Below are 24,195 nucleotides of genomic sequence, written 5' to 3'. Positions count from 1 at the left end.
TAGTCATTCTTTATACAATTTTAAGATTGAGAAAATTGTGATCTTTGATTTTATATGATGCCATACTGCAATTCAGGGATCACACAATCCTCTTTAACCTTTTTGTATTTTTGCACACACAAAGCAAAGTGTTTACAAGTTTCATACATTCAACTTCCCTGTCAGATATATACTTAGCTATAGACTCCGTCGTCCCCGACAGAAATTCAAATTTCGCGGCACACACTACAGGTAGGTCAGGTGATCCCGCCGCCTGCCGCTGGGTGGCAGGAATAGGAACTATTACCGTTTTAAGCCAGATTTTTCTCTGTCGCGGTACTAGTAACATCGTTGCTAGTTCCTCCTGACTTGAATTTCGAATTTCATTACGCCGTTGATCTTTTGGACTGCTATTTGGTGACGTATTGGATCTTTGGTTTGGCATACGCTATTGTGGACTGTTTTTTGGATTTGGCTTTGGAATTTCTCATAATGTCTGACGTGTCGATTTCGTTCAGTGTGTGTGTGAATGAGAATTGTTTTGTGAGACTGCCGAAAGCTTCGGTGGATCCTCACACCACTTGTAAAAATTGTAGAGGGAATGTATGCTCTCAATTGAATACATGTGATGAGTGCAAGAATTTGAATGAGGAGGAATGGAAGTTGCTTAATTCCTACCTAAAAAAGTTGGAGAGAGATAGGGCTAGAAAAGCCTCTTCCAAGAGTGTAAGTAGGTCGGTCTCTAACGAGCCAGTTAGCGGACTATTGCCTATTGATAACCCTATTTTTCACTTATATAACTTACCCGGTGGTTACATATAGCTGTCGTCTCCTGACGTCACGGCAGAATTTGAAATTCGCGGTAGCGCTAATGGTTTGACAGGTGATCCCTCTACTCCCTCCCCGCCCTCTACCGGGTACCGGGAACCATTCCAACAATAAATCAGAAGTTTCCTGCCGTCGGAACCGGTAACACGGTTCCTCTGCTGGTTGGAATTTGGAATTGATCATCTTGGTTTTCTCCTTTTGGTGATGTACCTTGAGTTTGCTGATCTTTTTGCTAGCGCTATAGTTATTTTGGTTTTGATATTGTTGTCCTTTTTAGGAATTATTTTGAATTCTTCACGATGTCTGACACCGGCTCTGTTCAGTATAGGGTGTGTAGTAGTGGGTGTAAGACTAGACTTCTTAAAGCTTCACTTGATCCTCATTCTACTTGTGTTAGTTGTAGGGGACGTGAATGTTCTTTTGAGAATACGTGTGAAGAATGTAAGTCTCTAACATCTCAGGAGTGGAAGGCACTGGGAAAGTATATGAGAAAGTTAGAAAAAGATAGAATCAGAAAGGCTTCACAGAGATCTTCTTATAAGTTAGTGAGTAGCCAGGATATTCCTCTGAATTCTATTAATCCTGTTCCTATTAACCCGTAGTGGTTGCTCCTGCCCTCGAATCTGTATCTCCGATCCCGATCCCGTGTCAGTATTACGAGCCGATATGGACTCGAAATTTGTCTCTTTCCTCACCACTATGCAGAAAATGGGTGAGACAGTGCAAGAAGTGGTAGTTAAGTGTGACAAATTACTTAGTGCAAGTGTAGTGGAGGAGGTTCGGCCCGTTCGTTCTCCTAGGTCTAGGCCCCTGTCAAACTCCCCAGATCCTGGGAGGAGGCATGCCGAAAACCGAAGGGAGGCGAGCGGGACCTGCTCCCGAGCAGCCGCCCCCTCAAGCAATCCTGTAGCCGTATCCCAGGATGCTGTCGCTCACCATTGGAAAGGTGTTGCGAGGAAGTGTTTTTCGTCAAGTGACTCTAGTTCAGATGTTTCTCTTATAGAGGTTGGCGTAATAAGACTTCTAGACCGCTGAAAAGGTCGCGCGATGTTTCGCCTGCTGCGGTTCCCAAGAAGGTGGCGGCTGCCGAACCTTCTTGTAGTTTTTGGGAGGAGCCTGAAGCTTTTCTCGGCGGTTTCGATTTATCGCCCTTCTCTCATAGAAGTGGAGAAGCCGAACACGCACACTCCTTCGGAGCCTTCTCCAGAGCCTCCTCAAGCGATAACTCCTGCGGCTCCAGACGTGTTTGTGGATCATCCTTCTACACCTCCCGCGCCTTCTACGTCGGTGGATCCTCAACCTTCGGTGTTTGAACAGATGAATGCCAAGTTAGGCAGTATCTTGGAGCTTTTTGGCAAGTCTCTTTCGTCCCCGAATGCGCTCCCGACCGCCTTACATCTTCCGCAGACTACTGTGCAGTCCTCTTCGCAGGCTTCCTTTGCAGTCGCCTCTTCAGGCTCAGACTCTCCATGTGACTCCTCTTCAGACGCCACTTCAGGCGCCTGGTCGGACTCCTTTCCTGACTCCGTCTATGGCGCCACGTCAGGCTCTCGCTCGAGCGCCAGCGCGGCCGCCAGCTCAGCCGCCAACGCAGCCGCCAGCTCAGCCGCCCGGATACGTCTCAGTACAGGCTCAGACGTCTTCTCCTGCTTTCTCACACCCTCCTCGGACGCGTCAGGGTGCGACTTTGCCGAACAGGATTCCTCTTCCGATGGAATGTTCGCCAGTTTCGTCGAAGGAAGCTTCGGGATTTGAGGAAGAAAGAGAAGGACTTACAGAAAAAGACAAGCATTTGTCGGGTATAAACTCCTTTTACGATCCTTCGTTGACAACTTTGGAGATTCTTTTGCGCCTTCCGTTCCAGTTTCTCCTAGTTCGCAGTGGAAAAAAAAAAAGGACAGTAAGCCTGACTCCTCGTCCTCGTTCACGCGTCTCGTCCTCTCGATTTCGGCTAAGAAAGCTATCAAGAAAGTTAACGCTTGGCTTTTGGAGAAGAGGGAACAGGGGAAAAAATGTTTTTTGTCTTCCCCCTTCGAGACTTTCGTCAAGGAGCCGTGTCTGGTATGACACTGGAGAAGTTTTTTCCCTGGGTGTGACTGCCTCCGCTCAGGGAGACTTTTCTAGTCTCATGGACTCTTCCCGCAGAGCAGCCCTTAATACTGCTAAGATTTTCTTTTCAACAAATGAACTGGAGCATCTTTGCAAGAGTGTTTTCCGTGTTTTCGAAGTTGTTAGCTTCCTGGATTGGTCCATTGCTTCGCTGGCCAGGAAAGTCAAGTCATTTGGACTTTCGGAGGAGCAGTTGAAGGATTTTGCCTCGGTACTGGATTGTATCGATAAAGGCATCTGTGATGGAGCTTCGGAGCTCGCTACCATTTTCGCCTCTGGAGTAGTGTTGAAGAAGAGACAGCTTTGGTGCTCCTTCTTGTCGAAAGGGGTTTCATCGAACCAGAAGTCTGCCTTGCTCTTCTCTCCTTTGGACAAGAAACACCTATTTCCGCAAGAGATTGTGAGCGAGATCGCTCAATCTTTAACACAGAAAGCGACCCAGGATCTTTTAACACAGTCAGTGAAGAAGCCCAGGAAGATAGCTCCGGTTCTTTCTGCTTCTCGGAGTGCTCCCTCCACGGAAGCTCCTAAACCATTTCGAGGGAGAGCTCCCGTTCGATCTTCCTCCAGGTTTTGTGGGAGAGGTAGAGCCTCTTCTAAAACCACTCCCTCTTCCATCAAAAAGTAGGCCCGTAGTCCTCCACACAGCAGTAGGAGCCAGATTACACCTTTTCTGGCAGACCTGGTTTCATCTCGGAGCGGATCCTTGGACGGTCCAGGTCCTGAAGGAAGGATACACCATTCCGTTCATCAAGCACCCCCTCTCACAGAATTTCCTGTGAATTTGTCAGCCTACTCGGAGAACTCCGAAAAATTTGCTGCCCTCCATCAAGAAGTTCTCGCCTTACTGGCAAAGAGGGCCATAGAGTTAGTGGACTCTCCGCAGGAACCAGGATTTTACAATCGCCTTTTCCTGGTAAAGAAGGCCACGGGGGGGTTGGAGACCGGTGTTGGACGTCAGTGCCCTGAACGTCTTTGTCCTGAAGACGAAGTTTTCTATGGAAACGACCCAATCGGTATTAGCAGCTCTTCATCCTGGAGATTGGATGGTTTCCATAGACCTTCGGGACGCTTATTTTCATATTCCGATTCATTCGGAATCGAGAAGATTCCTGAGATTCGTGTTCCAGGGCCGCATTTATCAGTTCAGGGCCCTCTGCTTCGGCCTGTCGACAGCTCCACAAGTGTTCACCAGAGTTCTGTCGTCAGTAGCAAAGTGGCTTCATCTAGACGGGATACGAATATCCATGTATCTAGACGATTGGCTTCTCAGGGCAAGGTCCAGACAGAAGTGTGTGGAGGACCTACAAAAGACTTTAAGGATGACGGAAAGCCTAGGTTTGTTAGTAAACAAAGAAAAGTCATGTCTCACTCCTTCTCAGGAGATAGTTTATTTAGGAGTGAGACTGAATTCAGTTCTTTTTCAGGCTTTTCCGTCTCGCCAAAGGATCGACTCTTGCCTGAACAAAATAGACGAATTTCTCGTCAGACAAACTTGCTCGGCGAATCAGTGGATGAGCCTTTTAGGAACCTTGGCTTCATTAGAGCAATTTGTAAGTCTGGGCAGGCTCAACATGAGACCACTTCAATTTTACTTGAAGCAGAAGTGGCAAAGGAAGAAGTTCCCAGACTCCTTCGTGTTCCCCATCTCGGAAGGAATCAAACAGGACCTACTTTGGTGGAAATCAGAAGGAAGGCTAGAGGAAGGCTTGTCTCTAAGCCAGTTGAGCCCCAACCTTACTCTTTTGTCAGACGCATCGGACAAAGGGTGGGGAGCTACTCTGGGAGAAAGGAAGTGTCGGGTCTTTGGCAGATTCATCAGAAAAGCTGGCACATAAATCTAAAAGAGTTGAAGGCGATTCATTTGGCTCTAATGCACTTCAAGACAGAGGTAAGAGGGAAAGTAGTGCTGGTTCAAGCAGACAACACCACGGCTCTCTCTTACATAAAAAAACAGGGGGGGACACACTCGTTCTCTCTGTGCGAGGCGGCGAGAGACCTACTCATTTGGGCGAAAGAGAACAAGGTTGTCTTGAGCACAAGATTTATTCAAGGCTCGAAGAATGTAAAGGCAGACATTCTCAGCAGGAGAGGACAAGTCCTCTCCACAGAGTGGACATTACATCCTCAAATATGCAAGAAGCTTTGGGGGATTTGGGGATGTCCTCAGTTGGATCTCTTCGCCACAAACAAGACAGCTCGTCTACCACTGTATTGCTCCCCAGTTCCAGACGAGGAGGCGTTTACAGTGGATGCCATGCTTCTGGACTGGTCAAATCTGGATCTGTATGCCTTTCCACCTTTCAAAATGCTAAGATTAGTTCTGGCAAAGTTCAGAGGTCATCAGACGTCAGGATGACTCTGATAGCCCCCTTTTGGCCGGCCAGGGAATGGTTTCCGGATCTACTACTGCTGTTGACGGACTTTCCGAGAGAGTTACCGTTAAGGAAGGATCTACTCAGACAGCCCCACTTTCTGAGGTTCCATCACAACTTGTCCGCTCTTCGACTAGTCGCCTTCAGACTGTCGAGCATCTCCTCAGAAAGAGAGGATTTTCAAAGAGAGCTTCAAGGGCTATTGCTAGACCCAGAAGAGAATCCTCTGATCGAGTGTACCAAGCTAAGTGGGTCCAATTCAGAGCTTGGTGCAAAGAAGAAGGAATTTCGTCTTCTAAGACCTCTATAGCTCAGTTAGCTAACTTCCTTCTTTTTCTTCGTGAGAAGAAGAAGCTTTCTACCCAGACGATTAGGGGTTATAGAGCTATGTTGTCTTTCTGTGTTCAGACATCGAGGATTAGACATTTCTAATAATCAAGACCTCTCAGACCTGATTCGTTCCTTTGATACGACCAAGACAAAGGAGTCAAGAACAGTAGCTTGGAACCTGGATGTAGTTCTTAAATGGCTGATGTCAGATAGATTCGAACGATCTCCTCTAGTTCTTTTAGAGATCTGACCAGGAAGACCCTTTTTCTTTGTGCTTTAGCATCAGCTAGAAGAATCAGTGAGCTGCATGCTATTGATAAGAGAGTTGGATTCGCTAAGGGCAATGCCATTTGCTCATCAATGCTGGGGTTTTTGGCTAAGAATGAAAATCCCTCACGTCCTTGGCCTCGTTCTTTCTCTATAAAGAACATTTCGGAGTTAGTGGGGCCTAATGAGCCTGAATGTCTTCTCTGTCCAGTGAGAGCACTTAGACATTATGTGCAAAGGACCAAAGGTATAAGAGGTAAGAGTGATAACCTGTGTCAGTGAAAGATCCTTCTCGTCCTCTTTCTAAAAATGCGCTCTCCTTCTTTTTAAGGAGTTTGATTTCTGAGGCACACGGACAATGTCAGGACTCAGATATCAAAGTGTTTAAAGTCAAAGCTCATGAAATTAGAGCAGTCTACACGTCTATGGCCTTTAGACGTAATCTGTCTTTGAAAGACATTATTAAATCTACATATTGGAGAAGCAATTCTGTCTTCGCATCTCATTATCTGACAGATTTGCAAACCACATATGAAAATTGCAGTACATTGGGGCCATTCATTGGGTGAGGGAGAGAAGGATGTATCCCATCCTCACTAACTTTTCTCCTTGATTATGTTTTTTGTATTTTTAAGGTTGTCTGAAGATACAGGAAGTATTTTGAGTATCTTTCAGTCTTTTAATGTCTGGTGTATTTCTTAAACGGTTGTGGTGATCCCTCGTTTTTCATTGTATTTTGTGGTGTTTTGTACTGCGCCCTGAGCAGGGGCATTATAGTCTTGTCCGTTACGGTCACGTCCTCAACGGCAAGTACTTATTATTGTGTCCGACGCACGGATCCATATATCCTGTCGGTACAATAAAGGCCAGCAGACTACAGAGGCAGTAACCACTGAGTCAGCGGTCTTTAAAGGTAAGGAACCTATATCTTCGGATAATTCCAACAGTTATTTTAGCTGCCATTGTCCCACCACCTAAATGTGTCAATCAGCTATATGTAACCACCGGGTAAGTTATATAAGTGAAAATGACATTTTTATAATAATATAAAGTTTCACTTATACTTACCCGGTGGTTACATAACGAAGCCCGCCCTCCTCCCCTCATATGGACAGGTAGGCATGAAACTTCTGATTTATTGTTGGAATGGTTCCCGGTACCCGGTAGAGGGCGGGAGTAGAGGGATCACCTGTCAAACCATTAGCGCTACCGCGAATTTCAAATTCTGCCGTGACGTCAGGAGACGACAGCTATATGTAACCACCGGGTAAGTATAAGTGAAACTTTATATTATTATAAAAATGTCATGTTTCCTCCCATACAGCTTTACCTTCCCGATTATCGGACTCGGCAAGCTCAACATCGGAAATTGCGAGTCTGAAAGGTTCGCTTAAACATATGGAACAAAAAATTAAAGAACTGGAAGGTAAGTGCAGTGAAAGTGTTCCCAGTGAAGTGGAGGGTGCGTCTGATCGGCTCTGTCTCGCTCCCAGGCCTAGACCTCTTTCAAGCTCCCAAGACCAGTGGAGAAGAAATGTCGAAAGCCGCAGGGAGGTTCAGAGAATCCCCACCGGTCAGGCGTCCCCTCGGCAGATCCTGTAGTTACGTCCCGGGCTGCCAAGGATAGTCGTTGGAAAGACGTCCTGAAACAGTGTTTTTATACATTCAACTTCCCTGCCAGATATATACTTAGCTATAGACTCCGTCGTCTCCGACAGAATTTCAAATTTCGCGGCACACGCTACAGGTAGGTCAGGTGATCTACCGCCCTGCCCTGGGTGGCAGGACTAGGAACCATCCCCGTTTTCTAATCAGAATTCTTCTGTCGCCCGGACCATCAACATTGTTGTTGGTTCCTCTCGATTGGTTTTTCTTTTTTCACCGGCAATTGATCTTCTTGACCGACTTTTGGTGACGTATCTGGATTGTTGGATTGGCATACGCTTTTGTGGACTGTTTTGTGGACTTGATTTTGGAATTTTCTTTAATAATGTCTGACTCTGGTATGGTTGTGAGACGTTGTGTGAATGTAGGCTGTAAGGTGAGGTTGCCGAAAGCTTCGGTAGACCCTCACACGGTATGCAAGAGGTGCAGGGAGTATGAATGTTCTTTTACTAATACTTGTAAGGAATGTGAGAACTTGAGTGAGAACGAATGGAAGAATCTAACTAATTATTTAAAAAAGTTAGAAAGAGAAAGAGTGAGGAAGGCTTCTCATAGAAGTTTAAATAGTTCTAGATCTGAACTAATTCCAAGCTTGGGATCTTCCCCAAGGGTAAGTATTGCTACTTCTCCTTCCATTGCAGCCCCTTCTCCTATTGCAGAACCTGTAGATCCAGCAAAAGGACTTGCGGATCTAAAAGCAGCCTTCAAGTTGATGGAAAACAAAATGGCTGCCATACAAGGTAAGGCTAGTGATTTTTCAGTGGACAGTGATATGAGTGTCCCCAGTGTAGTGGAGGGGGCATCTGGTCGGCTCAGCAACGCTCCTAGGTCTAGACCTCTTCCAAGCTCACATGCCCAGAGGAGAAGGAATGTCGAAAGCCGAAAGGAGGTTGTGGAGAATCCCCACCGATCAGGTGTCCCTTCGGCGGTTTCTGTGACACCCCAGACTGCCAAGGACCGCTATTGTAAAAGCGTCCTACGTGAGTGTTTCTCGTCGTCGGGTATCTTCATCACCGAGACGTGATTGGAGAGATTCAGATCGATCTCGGCCTCTCAAGAGGAGTTGGAAGGCTCCGAATATTGACTCGAGCCCTGAAAACTTCCCTGAGGGGGGGAGTCTCCATCGGGAGTGAAGAAGGCAAGAAGAGCCATTCTTTCAACTAGAGTGAGAAGGAGGCAGGAGGTGGAGGCTATGGACTCCTCCCCTCCTCTTTCCCCTCCTCCCGAAGAGGATAAAGAGGAGGCTACAAAGAGGTTCATGATGGCGATGCAGGAACAGATTTCGTCGTTTGTAGGAGTCCTGTCAAAGGAGCCTCCTAGAAGGAAAGACACTTCCCTTCCTATTAAAAGATCCTCCAGACGTATGGAGGTATCTGCCTCCAGGATCGATACTCCTACTCGAGGTGAGGTTTCCGGTACGAACCTGGATGAAACGATCAGACGTCTGGCACCGGCCAGGAGTGAGGAGTCACCCAGGAGGCAGGAGCCAAGAGCCAGGAGTGAGGAGTCAACCAGGAGGCAGGAGCCCAGAGCCAGGAGTGTAGAGGCATCCAGGCAAGAGGCAGGAGCCAGGAGGCAAGAGCCAGGAGGCAAGAGGCAGGAGGCAAGAGGCAAGAGGCAGGAGGCAGGAGCCAAGAGGCAGGAGCCAGGAGCCAAGAGGCAGGAGTCAGGAGGCAGGAGCCAGGAGTCCGGAGTCAGGAGGCAGGAGTCCGGAGTCAGGAGGCAGGAGTCAGGAGTCAGGAGGCAGGAGTCAGGAGGCAGGAGTCAGGAGTCAGGAGGCAGGAGGCAGGAGCCAGGAGGCAGGAGTCAGGAGGCAAGAGTCAAGAGCCAGGAGGCAAGAGTCGGGGACTCGTTCCTGGAGGTTATGACTCTTCTCCAAATAGGAGCTCCTCTCCTTCAGAACATAGGAGGTCTTGGAAGGACTCTCCCTCCAAACGTGAACTTTCTCCTTCGTCTGATCGAGGGTTAGACGAGTTGTCTGATGACGAACCTCCTGCTAATGAGGGACTTTCTAGTTATAAAGTCTTAGCCTCATTACTACTTCAAGAGTTTGGAGATTCTCTTAGTCCGGCGGCTCCTCCTTCTCCTCGTTCGCTCTTTTCGAGCTCAGCTACGGCAAAATCGTCGGCCTTTTTAAAAATGAAGCCTGCGATATCTATGAAGAAGGCACTCCATTCTTTAGATTCTTGGATGGACAAGAAGAAGGAGTTAGGAAAAGACTGTATTCTGCATGCCTCCTTCCAGATTGCACGGGAAGAGAGGTATTTGGTATGGGACAGGAGAGACTATGGGTCTTTCTCTACCTGCCTCTGCAGATGCCGACTTTTCCAATTTAGTGGAGGCCTCTAGACGTCACTCCTTAGGATCGGTCAGAGTGACGTGGAGCACTTCAGAGTTGAACCACTTTCTAAAGGGACTTTTTGTCACTTTAGAGGTGTTCAATTTTCTGGATTGGTCACTCGGAGTTCTGGCCAACAAATCTAAGGATCCGGAGTTTCTGAAAAACCCAGAAATTCTCCATAGCGTCCTGTCCTGCATGGACAAGGCTGTACAGGACGGTTCGGGTGAAGTGGCTTCCCTTTTTGGTGCTGGTCTCCTGAAAAAGAGATCAGTTTATGGATCCCTATTATCGAAAGGGGTTTCTCCGAGCCAGAGGACTGCCTTACTGTTCGCCCCTCTATCAGATCATCTGTTTCCTTCTCAGTTAGTGAAGGATATATCTCGCTCGCTAACTGAGAAGGCGACACAAGACCTACTAACGCAAACGTCCAAGAAAGGACGCCCTGTAGTGTCGACGGTTAAGAAGGAATCTCGTCCTCCTCAGCAGCCCTTTCGTGGAGGTGCAGCGGCTCGTCCCCCTGCCAGAAAGAAGAGCTCTGAAAAGAGAGGAAGGTCTTCATTTAGGCCCTTCAAGGAATCAAAGTGACTTGTTGCTCCTCCAAGCACCAGTGGGCGCCAGACTCCTGAACTTTGCAGGAGTATGGGCAAAAAGGGGAGCCGACCCTTGGTCAGTGTCGGTCCTGAAGAAGGGATATGTAATCCCCTTCGACGACAGCCCGCCCCTAACATCTACGCCTCGGGAACTGTCAGCGAGGTACAGAGACCCGTTAATGAGAAAGACTCTCCTTCAAATGGTGGAGCAAATGTGGGAAAAAGAGGCCATCGAACTTGTGCAGGATCCACACTCCCCGGGATTTTTACAATCGCCTTTTTCTAGTACCAAAGGCATCGGGGGGGTGGAGGCCAGTTCTGGACGTAAGCGCTCTGAATCGCTTCGTACAGAAAAAGAAGTTTCGCATGGAAACGTCCGCCTCTGTAATGTCGGCTCTTCGTCCAGGAGATTGGATGGTCTCTCTGGACCTGCAAGTCGCATATTTCCACGTTCCCATTCACCATTTGTCAAAGAAATATCTTCGCTTTGTAATAGGAGACAAGATCTTTCAGTTCAGGGCTCTGTGCTTCGGTCTGTCTACAGCCCCACAAGTATTCACCAACCTGATGGCGAATGTAGCAAGATGGCTTCACCTAGAGGGATAAACATCTCCCTCTACTTGGACGACTGGCTGATCAGGGCCAAGTTGAAGATTCAGTGCTTGGAGGACTTAGAAGTAACAAGGAACATGATAGATTCGCTAGGTTGCTCGTCAACCTCGAGAAGTCACAACTGATCCCCAGCCAGAACTTGTCTATCTGGGGATTCAGATGGATTCTCGGGGTTTTCGGGTATATCCTTCGCGAGAAAGAATCGCTCGAGGTTTGTCGAGAATCTCGGAGCTTCTTAGAGAGAAGGAACAGCTCAGCGAGGGATTACCTGAGCCTTTTAGGGACCCTGTCCTCATTGGAAAAGTTCTTCTCGCTAGGGAGACTTCACCTTCGCCCTCTTCAGGTTTTCCTCAAAGAGGTGTGGAGTTGGAAGACGGGTCAACTCTCGGACATCTTCCAACTTCCACAAGATGTAAAAGATCATCTGAAGTGGTGGATCCCTCCACTTCAAAAGAACGAAGGCATATCGCTTGCTCTGCAGAACCCAGACCAAGTGTTATTTACCGACGCTTCAGAGTCGGGATGGGGAGCGACGCTAGGAGCAAGGGAGGTGTCAGGCACCTGGACAAAGGAACAGGTGTCCTGGCACATCAATTGCAAGGAACTTGTGGCCATACACCTAGCCTTAAAGTTCTTCGAAGAGATAGTCAGAGACGGGGTGATACAGATAAACTCGGACAACACCACGGCTCTGGCTTACATACGCAAGCAAGGAGGCACGCACTCTTTCTCCCTCTATCAGTTGACAAGAAACCTGTTACCTGGACGGAAGAAAGAGGCATATCTCTCCTCACAAGGTTTGTTCAAGGGATCAAGAATGTGAGAGCGGACAGACTGAGCAGGAGAAATCAGGTCCTTCCCACAGAATGGACTCTACACGAAGAAGTGTGTCGAAGTCTTTGGTCCCTGTGGGGGAGACCTCACATAGACCTGTTTGCGACGTTCCTCTCCAAAAGAATAGAGATCTTTTGCTCTCTAGTGGAAGATCCGAGAGCCTTCGCAATAGACGCGTTTCTCATGGATTGGTCGGGTGTGGACGCATACGCCTTTCCCCCGTTCAAAATCCTGGGGGAAGTGCTCAGGAAGTTCGTAGCTTCGAAGAGCACGAAGTTGACACTCATAGCCCCATTTTGGCCAGCCCAGGAATGGTTCACGGAGGTACTGGAGTGGATAGTGGACTTCCCCAGATCGCTTCCAAACAGACACGATCTACTCAGACAACCCCACTTCGAGAGGTTTCATCACAACCTCCCAGGTCTCGCTCTGACTGCCTTTCGACTATCGAAAGACTTGTCAGAGCGAGAGGCTTTTCTCGCAAGGCTGCGGGCTCTATCGCTAGAGCCCGCAGAGCTTCGACGAGAAGAGTATACCAGTCAAAGTGGGAAGTCTTTAGGAGGTGGTGTAAGGGTCAGAAGCTGTCCTCCTCCAGTACCTCTATAGTGAATATTGCCGATTTCCTCCTCTTTCTGAGAGAGGAATCACACCTATCTGTCTCGACAATAAAAGGATGCAGAAGCATGCTGTCTTCAGTATTCAGGAATCGAGGCCTGGACATTGCTAACGACAAAGATCTACACGATCTAATTAGATCTTTTGAGACTTCGAAAGCAGCTACTCCTAGAACACCTAGTTGGAATCTAGACGTGGTCCTGAAATTCCTTTCATCGGATAAATTCGAGCCTTTACATCTGGCGTCCTTCCGCGACGTCCACTAGGAAATGCTTGTTCCTGGTGGCTCTCGCTACAGCCAAGAGGACGAGCGAATTACACGCTCTGGATTCCACGGTGGGGTTCAAAGGAGATGCTGCCATCTGTTCTTTCCAGACAATGTTTCTGGCAAAGAACGAAAACCCGTCAAAACCTTGGCCCAGAAGTTTTGAGGTAAAAGGCCTATCTAACCTGGTAGGCAGAGAGATAGAGAGATCTCTCTGTCCAGTGAGAGCTCTTAAATACTATTTAGAGAGGAAGAGACAGATGGGAGCTTGTCAACAAGGTCTTTGGTGTGCGGTGAAGAACCCCAAAAGACTCATGTCCAAGAACGCCTTGGCTTTCTTTGTGAGAAGCGTTATTTTCGGACGCTCACAAGAACTGCTCGGAGGAATCCTTCGGTCTTCTAAAGGTCAAGACTCATGAAGTGAGGGCAGTAGCAACGTCCTTGGCGTCCAAAAGAATATGTCTCTAAAGAATATCATTGAGACTACATATTGGAGGTGCAATTCAGTGTTTGCATCTCATTATCTGAAGGATGTGAGAGTGACCTATGAGAAGTGCTTCTCGCTAGGTCCTTTTGTATCAGCAGATACAGTACTGGGTCTTGGAGCAAAGACTGATCCTTAATTTTGTGTTTTTATCGTACATAAACCCTCTTGTCAGATATGTGCTTGGTTTTCTATTAGCAAGCTCACTACTGTCGCACGGGAGCAGAGTGTCATTGCTGGTAGGGGATCAAGGGTATGTATGACTAGTAGGGGAGTACAAAATTTTTTTTTTGTATATTTTGTAATGAAAGTAATTATGTTTCGAGTTTTTGGTGTTTGTAAGGAGTTCGGGGATAACTCCTTACAATCTTAGAACTAACATGGATGTTAGGATCAGGTGATCGGGATCGGTTTTGTGCTCCTTGAACAAGGTGTATTGTCATGTTAGTGGAATAGCACCCAATGACAAAGGCCTTTAGGCTCTGCCGAGTAAGTGGATAAGACCCCATTGGCAGACCCACAAGAACTCTTAGCCATAGATCAATATCTCGCTGAGGCTCTTGAGGCTAAGCAGACTCCAAGGCAGTAGCCGCGAAGTCTTCAGCCTAATAAGGTAGGAACCAAGGTTTATTAATACCTACAACATATGTTGTTTACCTGTCTATTTCAGTTGTTAGCTGTCTCTTACCCACCACCAGTGGGTGCTAATCAGCTAAGTATATATCTGGCAGGGAAGTTGAATGTATAAAAATGATATTGTCATGTTACAATAAAGTTTTATACATACTTACCTGACAGATATATACGATTAATGGCCCACCCAGCCTCCCCGCAGGAGACAGGTGGAAGAGAAGAATTCTGATTAGAAAACGGGGATGGTTCCTAGTCCTGCCACCCAGGGCAGGGCGGTAGATCACCTGACCTACCTGTAGCGTGTGCCGCGAAATTTGAAATTCTGTCGGAGACGACGGAGTCTATAGCTAAGTATATATCTGTCAGGTAAGTATGTATAAAACTTTATTGTAACATGACAATATCATTTTTGTACAAGTAACTTACCCAGCAGATATATACTTAGCTATAGACTCGGTCGTCCCGACAGAATTTCAAAACTCGCGGCACACGCGACAGGTAGGTCAGGTGATCCACCATTCCCGCCGCTGGGTGGCGGGGTCTGGAACTATTCCCGTTTTCTAAGTTATAATTTCTCTGTCGGTTGAACGGACAACACCTATTGTTCGTTCCTCCATCTTGGATTTCAACTCGTTTGCCGAGAATTTGGATTGGTTTTTTGGTGACGTATTCTGTTTTTTCTCTGGCTTGGCATACGCTTATTGTGGACTGTTTTTCGACTTTGGTTTTGACTACTCTTTCACGATGTCTGACGCTAAGGCTTCACCTATGTTTAGAGTTTGCAGTAGGGAAGACTGTAAGGTTAGGCTGCCTAAATCGGCATTAGATCTGCATAGTATTTGCGCTAAATGCAGGGAGAATGAATGTTCTTTTATTAACACCTGTGTGGAATGCGAGAACCTTACGGAGCTTGAATGGAAGGAATTATCATCATATGTTAGGAAGCTTGAGAGAGATAGAGTGAGGAAGGCTTCAGCTAGGTCATCTAGTAGATCTTGCTCCTTAGAACAAGAAATTAACTCCTTCTAACAATTTTCCCTTAGCCTCAGCTGCTTCTCCCTGTTCTGAATCCAAAGATTCTTCATCAGAGAGGGAAAATGTAAAAGCTTCAATTAAGAAACTTCAAGCTCAGCTACGAGCTCTAAACCAAGGTAAGAGTGGTGATAGTGACTTGTGCAGTGTCCCCAGTGCAGTGGAGGGGGCGTCTGACCGTTCCTCATTGCTCCTAGGCCTAGACCTCTTCCAAACTCCCAGGACCAGGGGAGGAGGAATGTCGAAAGCCGCAGGGAGGATGCAGAACATCCCCAACGGTCAGGCGTCCCTTCGGCAGATCCTGTTGTTAATCGTCCCCAGCCCAGGCTGCCTCGGATTGCCGCAGAAAAGGCGTCCTAAAGGAGTGTTTTTCGGCCTCAGACTCTTCCTCTCCTAAACGAGGATGGAGTTCGGCCTCCCGTTCGCGCCCTTTGAAGAGAGCCTGGAAGGCGCCTAAAGGAGACGCTGCTGACTCCAGCCCAGAGCGTTTTCCCGAGGATTGGCCTTCGGGACCTAAGAGGACTAGACAAGAGGAGCCTGCTCTTCAGGATCCGACCAAGAAGTTTTTGGTTAATCTGCAAGAGCAGTTAGCGTCGCTCGTAGGCTCTTTTGCTAAGGACTCTACAAGGAGGAAGGATGTCTCGCTCCCTGTGAAGAGCTCCGCTAAGCGTCCTTCTTCGTATAGGAGAGAACTCTCACGATCTCCAGGGCGTTTATCGCCTTCGTCAAGGGACTCATCGGATAGGAGTTGTTCTCCTGAGAGAAGAGCCCTTTCGCCCTATAGGCTGGCTTCCCCGAAGCGCCCTCTTAGACACAGCGCATCGAGCAGAAGTCTCGAGCGGTTTAGCTACAAGGAACCGGAAAACCGATTTAGGTATCAGGATCCCTTGGGTCTTCAGGACAGGAGCCAGACAGGTGCAAAGAGGCAGCAAGACGCAAGAAAGGACGTCAAGAGCCTCTTAGAACGCTGGATTCAGGACGTCAGGATTCTGCTAGAAGGCAGGAATCAGGACGCTATGAGCCAGGACGCCATGAGTCAGGGCGCCAGGAGTCAGGGCGTCAGGAGTCAGGGCGCCAGGAGTCAGGGCACCACGAGTCAGGGCGTCAGGAGTCAGGGCGCCAGGAGTTAGGGCGCCAGAAAACAGGACGCCAGGAGTACGTTAGGCGTCAAGTGTTAGGGCGCCAAGAGCCTGTTAAGCGTCAGGAATCAGGACGCGGGGATCTTTTCAAGCGCCCTGAATCAGGACGCCAGGAGCCTAGCAAGCGCCACGTACCCGACGAACCTAGACAACAAGAGTCTAGTAGGCACAAGAGTGTTGCCGACAGACAGGAGCCTCACTCTTCGTATAGGAGTGCTAATGTTCCGCACTCCCCTTCTCGGGAAAGGAGTTCTTCTCCCGGGAAGAGCCAGATCACTCCAAAACGATCTCCTTCTGTAGATCAGTTGGACCAGGTATCGGAAGACGAAGAGCCTGTAGATGTAGCAGTTTCGGACTACAAGAGACTTTCTCTTTTGCTGCTAAAGGAGTTCGGAGACTCCCTTCATCCTGCGGACCCTCCTTCACCAGGATCGTTGATGTCCAGCACTAAAGCTCTCAAATCGTCTTCCTTCGTTAAGATGCGCCCCGCTCTTTGTATGAAAAAGGCATTGAAAACTTTTTCAGAGTGGTTGACTTCCAGAAGGGAAGCGGGCAAGACAGTTTTTTCCTGCCCTCCTTCCAAGTTAACAGGCAAACCAGGAAGGTGGTACGAGACCAAAGAGCCGATGGGGTTAGGCCTGCCTTCTTCCGCGGATGCGGATTTTGCTTCCTTAGTGGACTCTGCTAGGAGGAAGTCGTTGCTGTCTGCTAAGGCGACTTGGGGCATGTGTGAGCTGGACCACCTTCTAAAGGGCCTCTTTAAAACCCTTGAAGTCTTCAACTTTATGGACTGGGCGTTAGGAGCATTAGCGAAGAGAGCTCAGGACACGGACTTTGTTTCCATGGAGGAACTTTCGAGCGTCCTGGCTTGCCTGGACAGAGCGGTCATGGACGGTTCTGTGGAAGTTGCCTCTCTTTTTGGAACGGGAGTTTTGAAGAAGAGATCTGTCTTTAGCTCTTTCTTAGCAAGAGCAGTATCACCCTTGCAAAGGACATCTCTTCTTTTTGCTCCTTTATCCCCGCACCTTTTTCCACAAGAGAGCGGTTAGAGAGGTTTCGAAATCTCTTACGGAGAAGGCAACTCAAGATCTACTCACGCACTCAGCCAAGAAGTTTAGGCCGGCAGTGCCGATAGAGAAGAAAGAGAGACCCTCTTTTGTTCAGCCCTTTCGAGGGGCCTCCTCTTCTAGAGCCCCTCTTAGAGGTCGAAGACCAGAGAGAAAGTAGACCATCTAGAAGGTCCTTCGGGAAGTCTAGATGAACAGCAAGTCCTCCAGACGAAAGTAGGCGCCAGGCTACTCCACTTTGCCAAAGTCTGGGCGCAGAAGGGAGCGGACTCCTGGTCCCTCTCTATCCTGAAAAAAGGATACTTGATCCCCTTCAGGGAAAATCCTCCCTTGACGACAACTCCAAGGGAGTTAACCGCCAGATACTCGGATCCGGTCCGAAAGCTTGCTATGTTGCAAGCAGTGGAACAGATGATTTCCAAGGAAGCGGTAGAACTGGTTCAAGATCTCCAGTCCCTAGGATTCTACAATCGGCTATCCTGGTACCGAAAGCATCGGGGGGATGGAGACCAGTTCTAGACGTCAGTGCCCTGAATTTCTTTGTCTTGAAGAAGAAATTTTCAATGGAGACGTCTTCCTCTGTTCTATCTGCTCTTCGTCCAGGGGACTGGATGGTGTCCCTGGACCTTCAGGATGCGTATTTCCATGTGCCAATTCATCCGGCAGCAAGGAAATATCTGAGGTTCATGTTCCAAGGGAAAGTGTTCCAGTTCCGAGCGATGTGCTTCGGACTTTCGACTGCCCCTCAAGTCTTTACGGACATCATGAAGAATGTAGCTTATTGGCTACATCTGGAAGGGATCAGGATCTCGTTATATCTGGACGATTGGCTAATAAGAGCCCAATCGGAGGAAAAATGTCTGGAGGACCTTTTAGTGACTCTAAAGTTGACAAAGTCCTTAGGACTTTTAGTAAATCACGAGAAATCCATGCTGACTCCCCAGCAAAGTATTGTCTATCTGGGGATTCAGATGGATTCTCGGGATTTTCTAGCATATCCTTCGCAGGAAAGGAGAGAACGCTGCCTAGAAAAGGTGTCAGTCTTCTTAAGGAAAGAACATTGTTCCGCGAGGGAATGGATGAGCTTGCTGGGGACCCTCTCCTCGATGGAACAGTTCGTTTCCTTAGGAAGACTTCACCTACGACCCCTTCAATTTTATCTGAAGGAGAAGTGGGATTGGAAGTCCAACAATCTGGGAGAGACTTTTCCAATCTCGAAACGGATCAAGGAGAATATCCGTTGGTGGTTAGATCCACAGAAACTAAGCAAGGGAATCTCCCTTCGCTTACAGAACCCGCGCCTAGCGTTGTTTGCAGACGCCTCAGATTCAGGGTGGGGAGCGACCCTAGGTTCGCAAGAAGTGTCAGGCATTTGGGAAGGAGAACAAGTGTCCTGGCACATCAACAAGAAAGAGCTAACAGCCATTCATCTAGCTTTGGTTCATTTCGAGGAACAGGTCTCAGGTCTGGGGATTCAGATTCACTCGGACAACACAACAGCCCTCGCTTATATAAAGAAGCAAGGGGGGACGCATTCCTTTTCCCTGTACAAATCAGCAAAGGATCTGCTGATTTGGGCACAGGAAAGGAATAATCTCTCTCCTCACAGGTTTGTACAGGGAGAGAAAAATGTCCGGGCAGATCTGTTAAGCAGAAAAGATCAAGTCCTACCCACGGAATGGACTCTCAATCCTCAGATTTGCCAACAACTGTGGCATCTGTGGGGAAGGCCCAATATAGACCTGTTCGCGACCAACAAGAACCACAGATTAGAAACCTATTGCTCCCCGATCTCGGATTCCTCAAGCAGTAGCAGTAGACAGCTTTCTGCTAGATTGGACGGGCTTGGACGCGTACGCCTTCCTCCTTTCAAGATAGTAGGAGAAGTGTTGAGGAAGTTCGCTTGCTCGGAAGGAACAAGAATGACCCTCATCGCTCCCTTTTGGCCGGCTCTCGATTGGTTCACAGAGGTGCTGGAGTGGTTAGTGGATTTTCCAAGATCGCTTCCACTAAGGAACGATCTTCTCAAACAACCCCACTTCGACAGGTTTCACAAAAACCTCCCCGCTCTAAGTCTGACCGCCTTCAGACTGTCGAAGGACTTGTCAGAGCAAGGGGCTTTTCACGAGAAGTGGCGAAGGCTATTGCAAGAGCCAGAAGAGTCTCCACTTCTAAAGTATATCAGTCGAAGTGGGAGTTGTTTAGAAGATGGTGTAGGGAAAAGAAAATATCCTCCTCCAGTACCTCTGTAACTGAAATTGCAGATTTTCTCCTATATTTGAGAAAAGACTGTAACCTGGCAGTTTCAACAGTGAAGGGTTACAGAAGTATGCTGGCCTCAGTTTTTCGACATAGAGGAATAGATCTGACAAACAATAAAGATCTTCATGACCTTATAAGGTCTTTTGAGACCACGAAAGAACATGTAATCAAGAAGCCTAGCTGGAACTTGGATGTGGTCCTCAAGTTCCTAATGTCGGAAAAATTCGTACCGTCTCACGCAGCTTCGTTTAGGGACTTAACAAGAAAGTCTTTATTCCTTTTTGCGTTAGCAACAGCCAAGAGAGTGAGCGAGTTGCAAGCTTTGGAAGGTAAAGTGGGGTTTAAGAAAGATTCAGCGATTGGCTCCTTTCAACCATTTTTTCTAGCGAAAAATGAAAATCCCTCAAAGCCTTGGCCAAGAAGCTTTGAGATAAAAGGAATATCTTCATTAACAGGGAGAGAATTAGAAAGGACTTTGTGTCCAGTCAGGGCACTCAAGTTCTACCTGGAGAAGAAGAAGTTGCTGAAAGGTACAGAAGAAAGTCTTTGGTGCTCTGTAAGAGATCCGAAAAGAGCGATTTCTAAGAACGCCCTTACATTCTTCATAAAAGATGTAATAAGGGAAGCTCACCTTAAATGCGAAGAAGAGCATTTCAAGGTTCTCAGAGTGAGAGCTCATGAAGTGAGAGCCATAGCTACGTCGATGGCTTTTCACAAAACATGGTCGCTTCAGGCTCTTATAGAGTCGACATTTTGGAGATTTGTAATTCGGTGTTCGCCTCGAATTACCTAAGAGATGTTAAAATTTCGTACGAAAAGTGCTTTGCTCTGGGAGCGTATGTTTCGGCGAATTCAGTGCTGGGAGAAGGGGCTGAGGCTAATCCTTCCTATTTAGTTTAAGGCTTAAATTACTGTTTATTGGTGGTTGTTTTTATTGGTTAATTGTCAGAGGGAATAGGGACCCTCTTACAATTCATAGATTGTAACAAGACTAACATGGTCAGGTGATCGGGATTGGCTTCAGTGCTCTTTGTGATTGTTTAATAACCTTAACTCTGTCATGTAAGAGGGCGAGTCTCCATTGATATGACAAAAGGTCAAGGCTCTACCATGTAAGTGGGTCAGCCCCCATTGGTACGATCCAGTATAGGCTCTGTCGCGTAAGCGGGCTAGCCCCCATTGACACGATCCAAAGAGTTATTCAACCATAGGTTCATTCCTCGTTGAAACTCTTGAGGCAAGCAGACTCATCGACAGTAGTCATGAAGTCTTCAGCCCAATAAGGTAGGAACTATGGATTATGTTATCCAAGAACATAGGTTGTTTTTTCCTGTTTTTTAATGTATGTAGTTTAAATATTATTTTGTTTTTAGCTGTCTCTTGCCCGCCACCAAGGGTGCCAATCAGCTAAGTATATATCTGCTGGGTAAGTTACTTGTACAAAAATGATATTGTTAAGATACAATAAAGTTTTGTACATACTTACCTGGCAGATATATATGATTAATGGCCCACCCAGCCTCCCCTCAGGAGACAGGTGGAAGAGAAATTATGACTTAGAAAACGGGAATAGTTCCAGACCCCGCCACCCAGCGGCGGGAATGGTGGATCACCTGACCTACCTGTCGCGTGTGCCGCGAGTTTTGAAATTCTGTCGGGACGACCGAGTCTATAGCTAAGTATATATCTGCCAGGTAAGTATGTACAAAACTTTATTGTATCTTAACAATATCATTTTTCTTCGTCTGATTCCTCATCTAAAAAAGGATGGAGTTCAGATAGATTGTCGAGACCTTCGAAGAGAACTTGGAAGTCTCCTTCATTCGACTCAAGCCCTGAAGAATTTCCGGAAGAATATCCTCCGGAAAAGAGGAAGAAGAATGTATATTCAGAAGCTGCTTCTCCTGCATCGGAGGTTGGAAAGAGAGACGTAGCTACGAAGATGTTAGAGGATATGCAGAAACAGATATCTTCCCTAGTAGGAGTTCTTAAATCTGATCAGCCTAGAAGGAAGGATAGATTTCTCCCTATCAAAAGATCCCGTCCTTTAGAACTATCTGAGAGCTCGGACGAGGCGCCTGCCAGAAGCCTGGCGCCAGCCAGTCGTCAGGCTACTGTCAAGCGCAAAACGCCGTCAAGGCGACAAGATGTGTATAGGGAACTTCCTACTAGGAAGAAAGCACATGAGATGTCCGTATCGAGGAGTAAAATTGGAACTCCCGAAATCGGACGAACTCCTGAAAGGAAGCGCAAAGAGCCTGAAGCGCCTGAGGCGCCTGAAGCGCCTGAAGGGAGGCGCAAAGTAACTGAAGATCCTGGAACTCTTTTGGCGAGGCGAAAAGAGTCTGGAGCGCCTGAAATGAGGCGTAAAGCTCTTCAAGTAAAAGTAATGAGGCGCAACGCGCCTGAAAAGCCTGAAGTGGCTAAAAGGAAAAATTTAACTCCTGGAGAGCCTAGAGCGCCTTATATGAAACATAGAGCGCCTGGAGAGCCTAGAACGCCTCAAAGGAAAAGCAAAGAGCCTAGGGAGCCTGAGGCGCCTGAAAGAAAGCAAGCAAAGCGCCTAAAGAGCCTGAGGCGCCTGAAACGAGGCGCAAAGCGCCTGAAGAGCCTGAAGCGTCCGAATGGAGGCGCAAGGCGCCTGCAAATCCTGAAGCGGCTGAAACAAGACGTAAAGCGTCTAGAGCGCCTGAAAGCAGGCGCAAGGATTTGTACAACCCAGAATACAGTTTGGATGAGTTATCGGAGTTTGAAGCGGACTTGGAGGCTCCTCTTTGGGATTTTTCTCAAGATCAATTTTCCCCTGACAGGGCCTCTAGGTGTCGCACAGGTGATCGTAGCCCCTGTCGGGAAGGAATGGATCATGAAAAAAGGGAACGACATTTAAGGACTTCTCCTGGTAGGGACGAAAGTTGTCGCACAAGCGGCCGCCGTCCTTGTCAGGAGGGCCTTAGGGTAAAAGAACAACATCGGCCTTCTCCTGGCAGGGACTCAAGATGTCGCACAAGCGACCGTAGCCCTTGTCAGGTTGCAGCCGGTGTTGCTGCAAGCCCTGTGCATTCCCGAGAGAGGAGTCCCCCGGTCGCGCACACTTCTCCGAATAAAACTCAACCAGAATTAGAGGATGTTTCGGACTCTGAAGAAAACAAGGGGCAGGTCTTTCTGATTATAAGATACTAGCAGCCCTCTTGTTAAAAGAATTTGGAGAGTCTCTGAGTCCTGCTGCCCCTCCTTCTCCTCGGTCTTTATTTTCGAGTACGAAGGCTGCGAAGTCTTCCTCTTTCTTGAAGATGCAACCGACCATTTCAATGAAGAGGGCTTTGCAGTCGGTCGGGAATTGGCTTAAAACCAAGGAGGAGGCGGGGAAGACTGTGTTTACCTGTCCCCCTTCCAGGCTATCAGGGAAGAGAGGGATTTGGTATAGCACAGGGGAATCTATGGGACTTTCTCTTCCCTCATCTGCTGAAGCGGACTTCTCGACCTTGGTGGATTCGGCAAGGAGGCATGCACTTCCAGCAGCCAAAACAAGCTGGACAATGTCTGAAATGGACCATCTCCTCAAGGGAATATTCCATGTCTTGGAAGTTTTTAACTTCCTAGATTGGTCCCTTGGGGCTTTGGCCAACAAGACTCAAGACCCTCAGTTTTTGGAACCAGAAGTCTTGCATAGTGTTTTGGCATGCATGGACAACAGGCAGTGCAGACGGATCGGCTGAAGTGGCATCCTTGTTCGGGACAGGAGTATTGAAGAAGAGGGCTGTCTTTGGTTCTTTTCTTACCAAAGCAGTCTCTCCAGTACAGAGGGCTTCTCTTTTATACGCCCCTCTGTCTAAACAGCTGTTTCCTTCTCAGTTGGTAAAGGACATATCCCATACGCTTACTGAGAAGGCAACACAGGATTTGCTGGTACATTCTGCTAAGAAGCCTAGGCTAGCTGCTTCTGTCTCGAAGAGGGAGCCAACACCTGCCCAACAGCCCTTTCGAGGTAGAGCTTTTAGCCGAGCCCCAAGGAAGAGAGGAGGAGAGAAAAGAGGAAGATCTTCCATTAGAGTTCCAAAGAAGAACGCAAAATGAGATTCCAGTCCTCCAATCACCAGTAGGGGCCAGACTTCTGGGATTCTCGGAAGCATGGGCTTCAATGAAAGCAGATTCTTGGTCCCTGCAAGTGCTGAGGAAAGGATACCTCATCCCCTTCAAGAACAGACCTCCATTGACGACGACTCCGAGGGAGCTGTCGGCGAGATACAAGGACCCTGTAAAGAGAGAGATCCTTCTTGGACTGGTGCAGCAAATGTTGGAGAAGGAGGCCATCGAGGTAGTACAGGATCCGCACTCCCGAGGTTTTTACAATCGCCTATTTTTGGTGCCGAAAGCCTCGGGGGGGTGGAGGCCTGTCCTGGACGTGAGTGCATTGAATCGCTTCGTGGAGAAGACAAAGTTCTCCATGGAGACATCCAACTCGGTTCTCTCTGCTCTCCGTCCAGGAGATTGGATGGTCTCCCTCGACCTGCAAGATGCATACTTTCACGTCCCCCTGCATCATTCGTCGAAGAAATATCTTCGATTCATGGTGCAGGGAAGGATTTATCAGTTCAGGGCTTTGTGTTTCGGCCTCTCGACGGCTCCTCAGGTGTTTACAGCGTTGATGAGAAACGTAGCAAGATGGCTACATCTGAAGGGGGTGAGGATATCTCTTTACCTAGACGATTGGCTTATAAGAGCGCAGACAAGACAAAAGTGCTTGGAGGACTTGGAGATAGCTCTTCAA

The 24,195-nt window shown here is 47.9% G+C and overlaps 1 protein-coding gene across 9 annotated transcripts in view; it reads left to right on the top strand.

The window, feature by feature from the left end:
- The window catches only part of LOC135199537 (tax1-binding protein 1 homolog), an 83,011-nt gene that overhangs the window by 39,582 nt on the left and 19,234 nt on the right, over positions 1 to 24,195 (top strand). The gene's annotated exons all lie outside the window — the stretch shown is intronic.

This window comes from Macrobrachium nipponense, chromosome 25, assembly GCF_015104395.2.
Source record: "Macrobrachium nipponense isolate FS-2020 chromosome 25, ASM1510439v2, whole genome shotgun sequence".
Lineage (NCBI taxonomy): Eukaryota > Metazoa > Arthropoda > Malacostraca > Decapoda > Palaemonidae > Macrobrachium > Macrobrachium nipponense.
The sequence above is the reverse complement of the archived record's forward strand: the minus strand, read 5'-3'. Positions and strand labels throughout refer to the sequence as shown.